Consider the following 13,571-nt stretch of genomic DNA (forward strand, 5'->3'; position numbering starts at 1 on the left):
TTTAAATTCCAGCTCAAATGAGTCAGACCAAAGTTGGGACAAAATATATAGATTTTCTCATGTTAAAACAAGACAAATAAATAAAAAAAACCCTACAATTATTGAGAGAATTGAAATTTGGCGAGGATGGAGGAAAGGGCTCACCCTGGTATCAGGGATGTGCCTTTTGCCCAGGTTATAAGTATCTGAAAAATCTCAGGTCATTCATGCGCAGTAAAGACCTGTTGGAGTTTGGCAGCTAAATTCTCTGAAGATTCCATCTGCAGTGAGCATGCTACAGCCCTTCACAGCCCCTATGTGCAACTACAGTGTACAGTCATCATCTCCACAGAACAATTGATCATGTTCCCTCCTGGGGCAACAGGGGCTAAGGAGGGTTTCCCCTGAAATTCTTGCACCCCCTCCCCCAACCATGGCTGAAGGGAGCACTGTGTGCCAGAACTGATAGCACCGGAACAGATAGCAGGGGAAATGTTGCTTGTGTTGCCAGTGCTCCTGCTCTCTGATGTCATAACTGACAATGAGGAAGATAAGGAGAAATCAGTCTTGTTCAAATGCAGAGAGGCGAGTAATGGAGCGGGGGCGGGAGTAGATGCAGGGCAGGGGGACAGGAAAAGGGGCTTAAGAGGGAAAAGAGTTAGGAGCAGGAGCTGAGAGGAGGCCATGGGGCAGGAGAGGGGGCAAAAGACAGGGAGAATAGAAACAAAGTGGATGAGAGCAGGACCAAAAGGTAGAGGAGAACTAGGCTGAACGAGGTCATGAACAAGGTCAGCTCTCAGACTGCTGCACTGGGCAGCACAGCATGTGGAGGAGGTGACCAGCCCTCTGTGAAGAAAGAAGTGGTTTAGGACTATTTAGAAAAGCTGGATGAGCACAAATCCATGGGGCCGGATGTGCTGCATCTGAGGGTCCTAAAGGAGTTGGCAGATGTGATTGCAGAGCCGTTGGCCATTATCTTTGAAAAATCATGGCGATTGGGGGAAGTCCCGGACGACTAGAGAAAGGATAATGTAGTGCCCATCTTTAAAAAAGGGAAGAAGGAAGATCTGGGAAACTACAGGCCAGTCAGCCTCACCTCAGTCCCTGAAAAAATCATGGAGCAGGTCCTTAAGGAATCAATTCTGAAGCACTTAGAGGAGAGGAAAGTGATCAGGAACAGTCAGCATGGAGTTACCAAGGGCAAGTCATGCCTGACTAACCTAATTGCCCTCTATGAGGAGATAACTGGGTCTGTGGATGAGGGGAAAGCAGTGGACATGTTATTCCTTGACTTTAGCAAAGCTTTTGATACGGTCTCCCACAGTATTCTTGCCGGCAAGTTAAAGACGTATGGGCTGGATGAATGGACTGTAAAGTGGCTAGAAAGCTGGTTAGATCATCGGGCTCAACGGGTAGTGATCAATGGCTCGATGTCTAGCTGGCAGCCGGTATCAAGCAGAGTGCCCCAAAGATCTGTCCTGGGGCGGTTTTGTCCAATATCATCATTAATGATCAGGAGGATGGCGTGGACTGCACTCTTAGCAAGTTTGCAGATGACACTAAACTGGGAGGAGTGGTAGACTAGGGACCGAATGGCTAGGCAGCAGTTCTGCAGAAAAGGACCTAGGGGTTACAGTGGATGAGAAGCTGGATATGAGTCAAAAGTGTGCCCTTGTTGCCAAGAAGGCTAATGACATTTTGGGCTATATAAGAAGGGGCATTGCCAGCAGATCGAGGGACGTGATCATTCCCCTCTATTTCACATTGGTGAGGCCTCATCTGGAGTACTGTGTTCAGTTTTGGGCCCCACACTACAAGAAAGATGTGGAAAAATTGGAAAGAGTCCAGCGGAGGGCAACAAAAATAATTAGGGGGATGAAGCACCTGATTTATGAGGAGAGGCTGAGGGAACTGGGCTTGTTTAGTCTGCAGAAGAGAAGAATGTGTGGGGATTTGATAGCTGCTTTCAACTACCTGAAAGGGGGTTCCAAAAAGGATGGAACTAGACTGTTCTCAGTGGTACCAGCTGACAGAACAAGGAGTAATGGTCTCAAGTTGCAGTGGGGGAGGTTTAGGTTGGTTATTAGGAAAAACTTTTTCACTGGAATGGGTTACCTAGGGCGGTGGTGGAATCTCCTTCCTTAGAGGTTATTAAGGCCAGGCTTGAGAAAGCCCTGGCTGGGATCATTTAGTTGGGAATTGGTCCTGCTTTGAGCAGGGGGTTGGACTAGATGACCTCCTGAGGTCCCTTCCAACCCTGATATTCTATGATTCTATGAGAGGGACAGGAACTGGGGATGAGGGAGGATAGGAGGTTGGGAGAAGAGTAGGATCTGTGGAGAGGGTAGGAAAAGAGTGTGTCTAAGGCCGGGTGGATGTGGGCAGGAGTGCTATAAAAATGCTAAATTCTCTAAAACTCAGGGCTAGGCTTCTCAGACTGGGCACCCAAAATTAGTTGACACTTGTCAATATTGGCTTTAATCTCTGTGCCTCAGTATCTTGTGTCTAAAATGGGAAGATAATACCACCTACCCTGGTGTTAAGATAAATGCATTCACATTTATAAAATACTAAGATATTATGATGACAGCACCCAAGAGAAAATTAATAATTCCGTACTGGGCACAGAATTTGGATAGTGTGCATTCAATAGTGCACAGATTGAATAATGTGGATAAAAAAAATATTGAACTGTCTGGAGGTCAAAGCCAGACAAATTCAAATGAGAAAGAAGGCATACATTTTTAGCAGTGAGGTTTATTAACCATTTGGAACAAACTACCAAGGGAAATGATGGACTGTCTGGTGACAGATATCTCAACCACATGCAGTGTCTTTGGAGACCATGTCGTTTGTCTGAAGTTTATGAATGGTTTGTGTATCATTGTGGTCCAGGGACTATATGTAACTCTGGAGGCAAGGGGGTTACTACAGCTCCTCCAGGAACTAAAAATAATGGCGGCTGATCAAAGCTAGTTGCTGAAACTGTAAACAACTCCAGAGGGGGTTCAAACTGGGTTTTCCAGAGACCACAGACAAAGAAATAAAGGGCTTTAGGAATAGAAAAGACTGGGTTTAAACAGATCCATGGCCTTCTTTTGATTCAACTCCTGTGGAAGCATTGGAAAGACTTTGGATTACGAGGGCCCCATAAGACTGATGGGTGACCTCTGGTAAGCGTTTTACAAGTGTATAGGAATGCTTGCTTTTATTTTTGTACATGTTTTATCTGTAATATTTTCCCCTAAGAATAAATGTTTTCTGCTTTGTGAAGGCTGGTTGGTAACTAGTACACACTGCTGTAGCCCCTGGAGAAAGGTTAACCACAGGTGCTGGACCCTGATCAGATCTGACGGGGAAAACATAGTGAACTGCGGAGGGGTTGCAAACCTAAGCCCCTGGTCTGGAGGGAGAGAGACACAGGTCTCCATCTGAGAGAGGAGATGGCTAAGAAGCCCGAAACCTATAAGTGGGTGCCTTCAAGGAAGATCAGGAGAGGGGTCAATGGTGAAGTTAACTCTGAAAATGTGACATCTCCACCTCTTGAAGTGTTTAAAACAAGACTGGAGGCTTTTCTGAAAGACATGTTTTATTCAAATACATTATTGGGCTCCAGGCAGGAGTAACTGGTTAAAATTCTGAAGCCTGTATTATACAGGATTGCAGACTATATGATCTAATGGTCCTTTCTGAACATAAAAATCTCTGAAATTAAGACCAGCTACCTATTTAGTAAATACCATCCACCCCATGCACTGAATGAGGCAGGGGCCCTATAGAAAAGAATAATATGGAATCATGTAATTAAAGATTGTATCATAACATATACACAGCACAAGGGCACCAATGAAAGGTTGCACGGCCAACTTTAATTCTGGCCTTTCTTAATTTTTGAGTGCTTGACTGTGCAAACGTAATGTTCTTTTAACATATCCTCAACTGATGTAAATCAGCATCAGCGACACTGATTTACGCCAGCTGAGGATTTGGTCCTATGGTTTTATAGTCATAATTTTAAAAGAGTTACACAATTTACTTCACCTAAGGAATACTAATTGCCGGTCCTTTCAGCCTCTTACCTCCTTACAGCCTTGCTGATTTACGGGGAAGAGGTATGAGAAACACTTTGTCATGGTTTTGGGACTAGCTATGCCCCCAGTTCTCTTTCTGGTCTCTGAGGGTATGTCTACACGCAAGCGCTACAGTGGCTGTAACACTGTGGCTACACTGCTGTAGTACTGTAGTGTATAAACTTGCTACAGCTACGAAAGGGGGTTTTCTGTCACTGTAGTAAGTACACCTCTTTGAGAGGGACTAACTTGGTTGGTGGAAGCATTTTTCTGGCAATTTACCTGCATCTTTGGTGGGGATTAGGTCGACCTAATTATGTTGCACAGGGTGCAAAATTTTTCACTGAGTTCACACCTCAGATACTGGGTCTTATGGCTTTTCCATTCTCACTGTGGAATCGCATGATTCTGCCACTCATACACAAGGCAGTGCACCAGGGCCCAGTGTAAATCAGGTGCTTCTCCCCTCGGGTCCGTAAGAGTTTTGGGCACCTGCGTTTCTTCCATTCAGGAACCTGTGACCAGTGAGAATGACCAACTCTTTTCTTAAAACAAAGTATTTTTATTTAGCAGTTGGGAACAGATTTTTAAAAAGCAGCCTGCTGTTTATAGGTTATTTATCCAGCCATCCTATATTTAGTCTCATTTACTCTTCTACTCATCTTCACTACAACCTAAGTTAGATAAATTTGCCTCTTAAGTTACCAGAACAGAACTAAATCAATTTTCATTCTTCTAGACAGAACAGATCCTACTGTGTCTTTGGGTATCTCAGTCTAGTTCCCTCTTGTTGAGACTGGTTAGGGTGCTCCCCATAAGAGCAAGCTGGATCCATTAAAGCTATTCTCTCTGGCACTGACTGTTAATCACCATTAAGTGTAAAGTGTTAGACAACTATTGATAGGGCCTCCTCCCTCCTTCTCCAAGTGGGCAGACACATAATGCTAATGACAGATCCAGAGACAAAAGCAATCAAGGATCCTGGGTAACAAAATGGAGGAATTAGAACTACTGGTGCAAGAAGTGAAGTCAGATATTATAGGGATAAGAGAATGATGCTGGAACAGTAGTCATGAATGGAGTACTGGCATTGAAAGGTATGCTATTCAGGAAAGACAAAAATAAAGACAAAGGTGGCAGAGTAGCATGGTATATTAATAATGAAGTAGGCTGTAAAAAAATTAGAAGTGATGGAATGGATAAGACAGAGTCTGTTTGGGCCAAAATCACTTTGGAGAAGAAAGCTACCAGCGGTTCCCATTATATAATGCTTTGGTGTGCTACAGACCACCAGGATCCAATTTGGATATGGATAGAAATAATGAAATAAATACTACTTGGAATTGTGTGATTATGGGGGACTTTAACTTCCCAGATATAGATTGGAGGAGAAGTGCTACTAATAATAGTAGGATCCAGATTTTCCTGGATGTGACAGCTGACAGACTGTTCACCAAATAGTTGCTGAACCAACAAGAGGTGGTGCCATTTTAGGTTGGTATTGGTGAGTAGGGAGGACCTCATAGAAGAACTGGTTGTAGAGAACATAAGAACAGCCATACTGGGTCAGACCAAAGGTCCAGCTAGCCCAGTATCCCGTATTCTGACAGTGGCCAATGCCAGGTACCCCAAAGGGAATGAACAGAACAGGTAATCATCAAGTGATCCATCTTCTGTTGCCCATTCCCAGCTTCTGGCAAACAGAGGCTAGGGACACCATCCCTGCCCATCCTGGCTAATAGTCATTGATGGACCTATCCTCCATGAATTTATCTAGTTCTTTTTTAAACACTGTTCATAGAATCATTGGCCAGTTTATATCCATTTGTTCTTGTGTCCACATTGGTACTGAGCTTAAATAATTCCTCTCCCTCCCTGATATTTATCCCTCTGATATATTTATAGAGAGCAATCATATCTCCCCTCAGACTTCTTTTGGTTAGGCTAAACAAGCCAGGCTCTTTGAGTCTCCTTTCATAAGACAGGTTTTCCATTCCTTGGATCATCCTAGTAGCCCTTCTCTATACCTGTTCCAGTTTGAATTCATCCTTCTTAAACATGGGGGACCAGAACTGCACACAGTATTCCAGATGAGGTCTCACCAGTGCCTTGTATAAGGTACTAACACCTCCTTATCTCTACTGGAAATACCTCACCTGATGCACCCCAAGACCGCATGAGCTTTTTTCACGGCTATATCACATTGGCGACTCATAGTCATCCTGTGATCAACCAATACTCCGAGGTCCTTCTCCTCCTCTGTTACTTCCAACTGATGCGTCTCCAGCTTATAACAAAAATTCTTGTTATTAATCCCTAAATGCATGACCTTGCACTTTTCACTATTAAATTTCATCCTATTACTTTTACTCCAGTTCACAAGGTCATCCAGATCTTCCTGTATGATTTCCCGGTCCTTCTCTGTATTAACAATACCTCCCAGCTTTGTGTCATCCGCAGACTTTATTAGCACATTCCCACTTTTTGTGCCAAGGTCAGTAATAAAAAGATTAAATAAGATTGGTCCCAAAACCGATCCCTGAGGAACTCCACTAGTCACCTCCCTCCAGCCTGACAGTTCTCCTTTCAGTACAACCCATTGTAGTCTCCCCTTTAACCAGTTCCTTATCCACCTTTCAATTTTCATATTGATCCCCATCTTTTCCAATTTAACTAATAATTCCCCATGTGGGACCGTATCAAATGTCTTACTGAAATCAAGGTAAATTAGATCCACTGCATTTCTTTTGTCTAAAAAATCTGTTACCTTTTCAAAGAAGGAGATCAGGTTGGTTTGGCATGATCTACCTTTTGTAAAACCATGTTGTCCCAATAACCATTGACCTCAATGTCCTTAACTACTTTCTCCTTCAAAAATGTTTCCAAGACCTTACATACTACAGATGTCAAACTAACAGGCCTGTAGTTACCCGGATCAATTTTTTTTCCTTTCTTAAAAATAGGAACTATGTTAGCAATTCTCCAGTCATATGGTACAATGCCTGAGTTTACAGATTCATTAAACATTCTTGCTAATGGGCTTGCAATTTCATGTGCCACTTCTTTTAATATTCTTGGATGAAGATTATCTGGGCCCTCCAATTTAGTCCCATTAAGCTGTTCAAGTTTGGCTTCTACCTCAGATGTGGTAATATCAGCCTCCATATCTTCATTCCCATTTGTCATCCTACCATTATCCCTAAGCTCCTCATTAGCCTCATTTAATATTGAGGCAAAGTATTTGTTTAGATATTGGGCCATGCCTAGATTATCCTAACCTCCACTCCACCCTCAGTGTTTAGCGGTCTTTCTCATTTTATCCCTACATGTTCTGACCTCAATAAAGTAGCTTTCCTTGCTGATCTCTCCTGTCTTCCACTCCTTGTAGGCTTTCTGGTTTTTTTTAATTGACCTCTCTGAGATGCTTGCTCATCCAGCTTGGTCTACAACTCCTGCCTACGATTTTTTTCCCCTTTCTTGGGATGCAGACTTCTGATAGTTTCTGCAACTGTGACTTGAAGTAATTCCAGGCCTCCTCCACCTTTAGATCCACAAGTTATTCAGTCCAATCCACTTCCTTAACTAATTTCCTTATTTTTTAAAGTTAGCCCTTTTGAAATAAAAAACCCTAGTCACAGATCTATTTTTGTTTATCCTTCCATTTAGTTTGAACTGAATTAGCTCATGATCGCTCGAACCAAGGTTGTCCCCTACAATCATTTCTTCTATAAGGTCCGCACTACTCACCAAAACCAAATCTAAAATGGCATCCCCTCTTGTTGGTTCAGCAACTACTTGGTGAAGGAATCCATCCGCTATCGCATCCAGGAAAATCTGAGCCCTATTATTATTACTAGCACTTGTCCTCCAGTCTATATCTGGGAAGTTAAAGTCTCCCATGATCAAAACAATTCCCATTAGTATTTATTTCATTAAAAACATTAAAGAGGTCTCTATCCATATCCAAATCAGATCCCGGTTGTCTATAGCATACCCCAAGCACTATCCCAGGGGAGGCTCTAGTGGCTTTCTTCCCCAATATGATTTTTGCCCAGACAGACTCTGTCTTATCTATTCCATCACTTCTTATTTCTTTACAGTCTACCTCATCAGTGATATACAATGCAACTCTGCCACCTTTGCCTTTATTTCTGTCTTTCCTAAACAACACATACCCTTCAATGCCTGTACTCCAGTCATGACTACTATTCCATTAATGTTTCTGTTATCCCTATAATATCTGGTTTCACTTCCTGCACCAGTAGCTCTAGTTCCTCCATTTTGTTACCTAGGCTCCTCGCATTAGTGTACAAGCATCTTAATTTTTGCTGTTTGGCTTTGCGTGCATTCTTTACCTGATTAGGCACAGACATTTTCCTGCCTTCTTGGTCTTCACAACATCCTTTGGCAAAGAGAGTGACTGTGTGTGAAGGAATATTTCCTTTTGTTTGTTTTAAACCTCCTGCCTATTGGAGGACAACCTTAGTTCGAGTGATCCAGGAAAAAAAGTGATATCCAGGAAACTACAGGCCTTTAGTTTAACCTCAATTGTATACAAGGTCTTGAAATAAATTTTGAAAGAGAAAGTAGTTAAGGACATAGAAGTGAATGGTAATTGGGATAACATACAACATGGTTTTACAAAAGGTAGATCATGCCAGACCAACCTAATCTCCTTCTTTGAGAAGATAACTGATTTTTTAGACAAAGGAAGAGCAGTAGATCTAGTCTACCTGGATGTCAGTAAGGCATTTGATATAGTCTCACATGAGAAATTATAAGTTAAATTAGAGAAGATGGTGATTAATATGAAAATTGAAAGGTGAACTAGGAACTGGTCAAAGGGGAGACTACAACGGCTCATAGAGAAAGGTGAAGACCAATCTTATTTAACATTTTTATTACTGACCTTGACACAAAAAGTGGGAGGGTGCTAATAAAATTTGTGGACGACACAAACTTGGGGAGGTATCACCAATATGGAGGAGGACCAGAATATCATACAAGAAGATCTGGATGACCTATGGAAGAGATGGTATGATGGGACTACCTCTGATAACGTGGCCCATCAGCAAATGCCAGTAGCAAAAATCCCCAACATCCAGAGATGGGACACTAGATTTCACTCTGTTTCCATTACATCTTACTACTAGGAACTACTACCTGCAAATTCCCTTACCTTCAAAGTATTGGGAATTTCATTACTATTGATCACACATGATATTACACATCAAGGGGTTGTAGGGATTTACTTATAACAAAAATATGAAAAAAAATATGATAATAGCCTTGATAGGCATGGGGAAGGAGAGGAATTGTTAAAGGTGCTCCTAGTAAGGATAATGATGGAATGAAAGGGAATAAAGGAAAATGTAGACCTAATAAAATGATAAAATTCCTAATGGTGAAGTGTACTAGACTGTGTGACGGACTCCAAAGGAAAGTGGCAGAAGCCTCATGGCTAGAGTAAGTTACAATAAGATTGGAACAATTGTGAAGACTATATCCTAGGGACAACACTGCACTGTCAGAGGTATGAACTATGTGCCCAAAGGACTTTCTGGACCATATGTTCTATTGATATAAATCGGTATGGACTTATTTATTTCAGCGGAACTCAGATTTACATCAGCAGATTATCTTTGCCCTCTTTCCCTGATGTCCCTGATTCTGTGACCATTCTTCAACTTCCTCACCATGACAAAAATGAGAAAAGTCAATTTAATTCAGTGTAATCACAATCACATTATTATCTCGTGTCATTCCATTAGGTATTCTGCAGTTTGCTGCACTGCCAATAACAAACCAGTGTTGAATATATATTACCTAACCCACCTTGTCTCTCTAATATCCTGGGACTAACATGGCTACAACAACACTGAATTGACATTAGTCTACTCCAAACCACGCTGCTCCGGTTTCTGTATAAGAAATGAAATATTGAAATATTTACCCATTCCAGTGGTCTAGTTTTGCAAAAAGATGATCCTGTGAGGCACATGGCAAAATGGCAGCAGTGAATAGGTCTGCAGTGTGATTACATGAACAAATAAATAAACATTAAGGACAAAAGTCATGGTGTGTCTATTGTGAGTTATTGTGGTTATTGTGTATAAAAGCCATTATGTCCCTTGGCCTGCACAGTAGTTTCTGGGATTTCATTTGAAAATAAAGGAGCAGATACTCAACTTCTGTAAATCACCATAGTTCTGCTGAAGTTAATGAAGCTATGACAGTTTATACCAGCTGAACATGTGGAGCAAAGTAGCTATCCTTCTTCCATAGAAGCTGACAGCTGTTAAATACAGCACAGTAAACATTCAGTGCCATACCCTGCTGCAACTGCAAGAGGAATTTTGGCAGGCAGCATGTACTTATCCAAATTGGAATTAGGCTAAGAGATTGATAATGGATCCTTCCTGCCATCTGAAATCCCACTTCATAAGTTTGTTGTGCTTTTTTTAAAAAAGCAGGCAATGATTTTTCCTTAAATAGACTGAAATTAACAGTATTCCTAATATTGTTATCATAATGTACTAAGTATTTATGCACCACTCTTTGTTTATGTTTTTGTTTTGTTTATGTTTTGCTTTGTTTACATTTTTTGTTTTCTTTTTCTTTTGCTTTGGAAAAGCTTTTGGTGATGGGGAGGTGGAATTTCTAGATTAGTGTACAGGAGTTCTATATCCTACCGCTGGAAGTTTAACTGAAAACTTCTGAGTAAAACTAATTGGTGCAAGAGCATCGGTAAAATAACCTAGCAATTCCTAGGCCACTGCTAATTTCAACCTATTTTAAAAAAGAACATTGAACAAGAAACAGAAAAAATCAGAGAAACAAAGAGCTTAAAAGAAACGTGAAATACTTCTGTGAAGCCCCAAAATATAGGCAAATATACCTTTATTTAAATTAAAATGATAAAACAGGCAAGAGAAATTAGCTTTTTTGCTAACTATTTCACAATCAGTTGACATACTTAGGTACCCAAACATAAATCAGATTTTAATAACCTCTTTCCCAGTATGAACACTCAATGTAATTTAATATATAGATTTTTTAAAATAGATGCATTCTTTGCATAAAGAGAAGCTACAGTAAATTAAGTGCAGGTTGAGAAATCTTATACTGCAGCAGGGTAATGAAAGAAGAGGTGCAATTTGAATCTGCTATTGCATATATGTTATTTTTTCTGATAATGAAATAAGTCCTATGTGAATGGATGTAGATGTTCGCAATAAACCTATCTGAACTTGGTGTCTTTAATATTGCTCAGATACATTTTTTGCATTAAGCCTAACAGATTCTGACCTGCAAATTATGAAAAAGATTAAGATATGCATCAATGGAGAGATTTATGTCTAGTGCTGACAAATTATTCATTAAAGTTTTATGTAACAAGACCACAGAGAGTATTAAATACGATTATTGTGGCAGTTCTTATAAGCATATTCATCTCAACTGGGGAAAGGTCACAATAAAGTTTAGGACTGTTTACTTATGAAGCTTGTTTAATTGGGAGAAATAGAAATAATGTTTTCCATTTGGCATCTTTTACAGATTTATGTTTCCTTATTACTTCTCTTCACTCAATATAGCACAAGAGGAAAACTAAAAATTTAAATACATTAAATATTGTTTGATCGAGATGTTTAATGATATCCTCATGTAGAGGCAGACAAGCTTTCCTTTTGAAATAGCCAGAGCACTTTCATTCTTGTGATAGTTTCGTATTTGTGGCCAGCATGTTTTTATATCAGTAGTGACCATTAGCAAGAAACAAGAAAATAATCTATGGAAAGAGTTGATTTTTGGAGAAAAACATTGCAATAATGCTACAGTGGATGGGAGCTTGCACTATACTCTGCTATACATTCTTCTGGATACCTACTTTTTGCTGTTGCCAGATGAAAGTTAAACTTGTGGTCATCTGATGAGTTTGTAAACATTTTATCTGCATTTTTGTCACATAATCATGTTGGACCAGAAGCAGGACATATGATCACTCTGACTGGAGTAACTAGATAACAGCTGTCTCTTCTTAATCCTGCACATTTGTGTAATTTTGATTATGCCAGGAGAGGGCAAAGACACTCCAAAGCGAATATCCTACACCCAGTTTGGGGAAGAAAACCAACATCAATCTAAAATGACTCCCTGTCACCTAAATAGAAGCCAACTTAATTCCAAGAGGTAGGGAAATGACAAATAACCATTTAAGATCTCAACATAAATTCCAAAGAGTCATCTTGGGTTTTTCCTCTTTAAAATGTTAATATTTGGGAGACGGCATGTATGGAGGACATGTGAACTGTAGATGGTCTGTAGATGCACTGTCATTTAGGGCAGTGGTTCTCAAAGCCAGACTGCCACTTGTTTGGGGAAAGCCCCTGCTCGGGCGTGGCCGGTTTGTTTACCTGCCAAGTCTGCAGGTTTGGCCGATCGCAGCTCCCACTGGCTGCGGTTCACCGCTCCAGGCCAATGGGGGCTGCGGGAAGCGGCGGCCACCTCAGCCCACGCCACTTCTTGCAGCCCCCATTGGCCTGGAGCGGTGAACCATGGCCAGTGGAAGCCGCGATTGGCCAAACCTGCGTACGCTGCAGGTAAATAAACCTGCCTGGCCCACCAGGGGGCTTACCCTGAACAAGCAGCGGACCAGCTTTGAGAACCACTGATGTAGGGCCTGATCCAAAGTCTACTGAAGTTGATGGATGTCTTTTTATTGACTTCAGTGTGCTCTAAGACAGACACTTATATCATCGCAACTGAAGTGCAAATCAGAATGGTTTAAATGACTGTACAAGGTGCAAAGTAGTGGAGGTCTGGCTCGAGTTTAGCCCTAGCTGAAAAAGGATATTTACCAATGTTTTTCCTCATTATTTACTTTAAATATTAGAGCAGACGATCACTCTGTGTAGAGTAGCTCATGACCGTGAATGCCTGTCTCTAGGCAGACTGTCAAAAACAGGGCAGATACCCCAAACTGGTGGTGTGCTCTTATAATTAGATTTCACCAAGCCAGTAACAAATGTCAGTCAACTCCTGGATCACTATAACAGTCTCACCATGGAGTCACAGACAGTCCCTTTAGACTGTCCAGTCTATCTTGCCACCCAGACAAACTGGACTTAGTAACAAATGGTCACTTACATTAAAAATCTCACCACATTCAGGGTGTTTTGTCTCAAGAGACCAGTCACTTTCTACCCGATCAATTAGGAACCTGTAGCCAATCCTATAAGAAACTATCAAGGTTTATTAACTAGGAAACAAAAACAAGAAAATTATTTACAGGTTAGTTCAAGCAAACCCATACACACAAATGAGTTACCATCTAAATCCTAACAGTGACAGAGTTGTAGTAATCTGTCATTTCAAAGTGTCTTTCAGGACAGACCCAGGAAGTAGACCCTGGAGATCTCTAGTTTCAGTTTAGAGTCTCTGACCCTTCAGAACTCAAACACCCAAAAAGATGCAGTTTCCTCTTATCAGCAATTTTTGTTCCCTTTCCCCAGAGTTAAAGAT

This window comes from Mauremys reevesii, linkage group 3 (assembly GCF_016161935.1).
Source record: "Mauremys reevesii isolate NIE-2019 linkage group 3, ASM1616193v1, whole genome shotgun sequence".
NCBI lineage: Eukaryota > Metazoa > Chordata > Testudines > Geoemydidae > Mauremys > Mauremys reevesii.